A 4,418-nucleotide genomic window follows, 5' to 3' on the forward strand; every position below is an offset into this window, starting at 1 on the left:
GGGGGGGGGAAGAGGGGGCAGGCTGTTCAGAGTAGGGAAGGATAGTCAATAGACGTTTACCTCGACTTACTTTCTTTCTTTTCTTTCATTCCTACGTTTGCTTCTTTTTTTAAATTTATTTTTTTAAACGTCACTTCATGCATTCTATTCATTTTAATTTTCAGTACTACAATGTTATGAAACAGATGGAAGAACCACTAATGTTAGAGGTTTTTGAAAAAAGCAGCTACATTTTTTTTTGGGATAGCATTTTAATCGAACCAAACCCAATACCAAATCCACTGAATATTTCAAATCCCCTCTCAAAAGTTTAGCCTTTAGCAATTGCAATTAAGTAATTGTAAAACGTTATAAATAACTACAACCCCAAGATTTAGGTTTGATCTTCGATCAACTGTTGTTGTGTGAGAACCAAGGTGATAATCGTTAAAAGAACGAAATGACGAGGCGGGGAAAATCTCATCAAATGAAATAAAAATAAAAACAGGGCATTACAAAAAAAGATAACTAAAAATGTTATTTCTGTTTTCAAAACTAACTAAATGAAATAAATTGATTCAGTAAATGTCCTTATTTTTTGATATTGTCAGTGTCCTTTATAGAGCAAATAACATATTTTTCAGAGTGGAAATTTCCAACCTTCAACCTGTTTTGTACAGTCTGTGCCATGGACATATAGTTCTCACTGGGAACCTACATATTCGACATTCCATGTCAAATTGAACACAACATAGTCCGTGCTCCTCGCCTGGTGTCATGGCGGTACCGCTGAGTCCTATTTGATTATGACTTTGTCAGATAAAGCGGGCGCCTTGCAGTGGAAGGTGGTAAAATATGTGGACAATTAATTAAAGTGAAAAATCCCAAGAATTTGAAAGTACATTTGAGAAGTGCGCACAAGGAGGCTAGCTTAGTTTAACAAGGTAAAGGAGAATGCAAAGCCCCCTTTCACCGAAACAGAAGCTAACCATTGTAAAAATTGCATTGCAAAAGCGGGAGGAAGCTTGGTTTAATATGTGCATTGAAACTGGGATGTCTACACAACTTTGTGAGTCGATTGACTTCAAGTTCAAGTTCGCCACTCTACTCAAACCAAAGTTCAAAACACCTGTTGATGTCTGTCTTCTTTAGTCTGTTGGCTATTTAGTTTTTTTCCTGGAACACTTCAAACACATTCTGCACTTACTGCGGCGTTTTGAGTTGACTGTTTACATATTTGTGCTCATCATATACATTCTATGTACTGGTGTTATTGTTGAATACATTGTGAATACATATTTCAAAAATTGTATGATGCTTTAGTTGAGTTATTAGGCTACATAATAATTTTTCTGACCTTTTGGAATCTTGCCCCTGACAAACAACCTGTATTTCAAAAAGACTAAAATTAACACTAAAACTAATAAAAACTAAGCATTTTCAAAAATTAAAACTAATTTAAACCAGCAAAAACGCTTAAAAAATGAATAAAAACTAAAATAAATTTGACAACAAAAAGTCAAAACAAAATAAAAATAAAAACTATAAAAAAATGCAAGACTGTGAAAACCCATAAATACTACAGTTTTCAGTGGTAGATACTGAACATGTAGTGGTATAGACATTAATCAACAAACTTAAAATAAAGTTGCCTAATTCATTTTCACAACTTGCAGCAGACGAAATGAAATGTTGGCTATTGATTTTTATTGATATTGTTCTGACCGCTGAAATAAAAGCCGTAACAGGTTTGATTAGAGATTTAATAGCTTTGACGCTGAACATATTCGGGGATTTTTACAATCTTAGGTTTAGTCTTAGTTTGCATAATTGGACTTTCTCAGTATCAATGTACCACTTCACTGCCGAGATCCAACTCTCTCTAACCTAAGTCTCCTATTGTCGTGACATTTCCTTATTCTCAAACCTTATCAGCTCTGATCACTGGAAAAAAAACAGTAGATTTCAGATTAGTCGACTTTGTTGTCAGCTTAGCTTTCATAGTTTGTCGTTACTCAGACATCTGAAGCATTATAACAGGACCATTAGTCAAACTGTAGCCAGCACCACCCACTGGGACAACGGAGACGAATGACCTGCCAGCTTCCGCTGCGTTTTTCACCGTGCTAGGGAAAGCCAGAGATGGCTTTTTAGGACTGACAAAAATCAAGTTACATCCCATGTTAGACCCTTGTTTGGATTGAAATGATATGAAGTCAGAATGTAAAAGAACACCTGATTGTCACCTGCTCCAATTCTGACATCTGTTTTCATTGGCTCTGTCAGTTTTTGGCTGTTGGTGGCTGTTCAATGTCATTTTTACTTCTTTCAGTTGGCTAGGCCAAGCCTCTTGTCTTCCTTTGTGGGCTTTCATAATCTTTCACTGGGCAGTGGGCAGTGTGTGATGGATAGGTTGTATTTATTCACTGCTGGGTGTCTGCTATGTGAATATGACTCATTTTGGGGCATTATGTATTCATGGCTTGGGATAGGGTGTATACAGGAAGTTATAATTAATGTGTTACAGTAGGAGGCAGGTTTGTTGGAGGGCGTTGCGGAACATAATGTGATTTACTGTACAAACAACTGGGAGGATGTTTGTCTGCTGTCCAAAAACTGAATGGCAGTGCTTCCTTCTCAATCCAGACCAAGGTAAATCTCCCAGGTTAATGGTGTCTTGCAGAACATAATCCACACTGAAAACCGTATGCAGGATCTTGAAGGTTGACAATATGATTCTTTGTGCATTTGGCAGAAATGACTGGTGTTATGTTTCCCTAATTTGTTCTTTTACCAATCATTACTGGTGGAAGTCCATATATCTTGAGTAAATGGCCATAAGTCAAGCAGCTGTTTCACATCACAAAATATTTTTTCCTCTTGGCAGACACATTCTGGGGTCACAGACAGCCAGGTCAGACAGAGGCCTGGTGCTCAAGCCTGGAATTATATAGTTTGACTGTGGGGAAGATAGAATTAACCTCATTGAGCATTATGCTCTCCTTTAAATGCGATTTAAAGCACCCCCCTTTTTGTATGGATGCATACACTGACTGTATTGAACCCTTATAGGGCTGAACGATATTGTGTTTTAGCATCAACATCGCAATGTGCGCATGCACGATAGTCATATCGCAGGACGTTGCGATGTTGACGCTTAAACTTTTTTGCTGCTTGATAGAAAAGTAAACTTCCACCGTTCACCTTTCACATGCTTATTACCATCCGATCCTTCCCCCTTAAGACAGGCCACCATGTTGGCAGCGTGTGTATGCGACGTTAGTCCAAGTGGGTTTGTTATGTGAAGTGAGGCTCTCCGTGTGTAGAAAAGTACCGTAGGCTGCGGCTGCCGCTGACCTAGTGAAGCGCATAGTTTTGATGGGTAGCTAGTCAGTGAAGCTACAGCCATCAGTGTTTTATGTTTACTGCAAATACAAATTAAATCACCGGATTAATGCAACATAATCATAACGTCCCTGCCATTTTCCCCCGCAGAAAGCTGCTACCAGCCAGGATAAAGCTAATATAGTTATCCTAAAGATCGAAGGGGTCCGTCCGTCACAACTAACGTTACGGTTCGGAGCCACGACACTGGAAACGTAACACTTATCTACTAAAGAAGTCTGTGTCTGATCTAACGTCATTTGCACTGATTTAATTGTTCTTGGGTACATAGAGTTTGTTGATACTGCACGTAACATTCGGGTCTGATCAATTTATCAAACTAACGAGCTGGCCCTGCTAGTCGACCACAACTTGAAATTTAGAGGAAGCAACATGCAGTCACTGTCATTCACATTAGCCTGGATTGATTCATATATGAATACATTGGTGTCCTGCTAGTCAACCAGAGTATTTCAACCTAATTTCCTTCCCCAAAATCACTTCAGAAGAGTAACGCCAGTCACAGCGCTTACTCGCTTTGGTGTTTGTAAAGCATTAAAGTTCGACAAAAAATAGTTCACACTAGAAAAGATCGTTTTTCATTTTTTCTTCTTCTATGCGCTCCCCTACAAAATCGCCGCGGTAGTCAAAAAAGATTTATTATTTCCAAACAGAGCTATTTATGGGGAAAAAAATTATCTCAATGTAAGATTTTTTCCAATATGGTCCAGGCCTAAACCCTAACACTATGCAGAAACATCAGAACTCAAAAATTGGCAACAGCAACGATAAAAGCTAATTTCCTTTTAATCGAGGTGTCATGTAAACATCAGCATCATATCTTAATAAAATAGCATTGGGTGTTACCTGTGTCCACCAGCCAGCCAGAGGGTACAGATACGCAATGTGCGTATCACTACATGCCAAATATTTTCAGTTTCAGTCTGTGTGTGTTGTCCTAACACCTGTGTTTATGTTGGTACCCTGCGTGTCTGTGTGTGTATGTGTTTGCAGTATGTTGGATTTGACTCTGCTTATAATAATAATAATTAGTC

This window comes from Etheostoma cragini, chromosome 1 (genome assembly GCF_013103735.1).
Source record: "Etheostoma cragini isolate CJK2018 chromosome 1, CSU_Ecrag_1.0, whole genome shotgun sequence".
In the NCBI taxonomy this organism is placed as follows: domain Eukaryota; kingdom Metazoa; phylum Chordata; class Actinopteri; order Perciformes; family Percidae; genus Etheostoma; species Etheostoma cragini.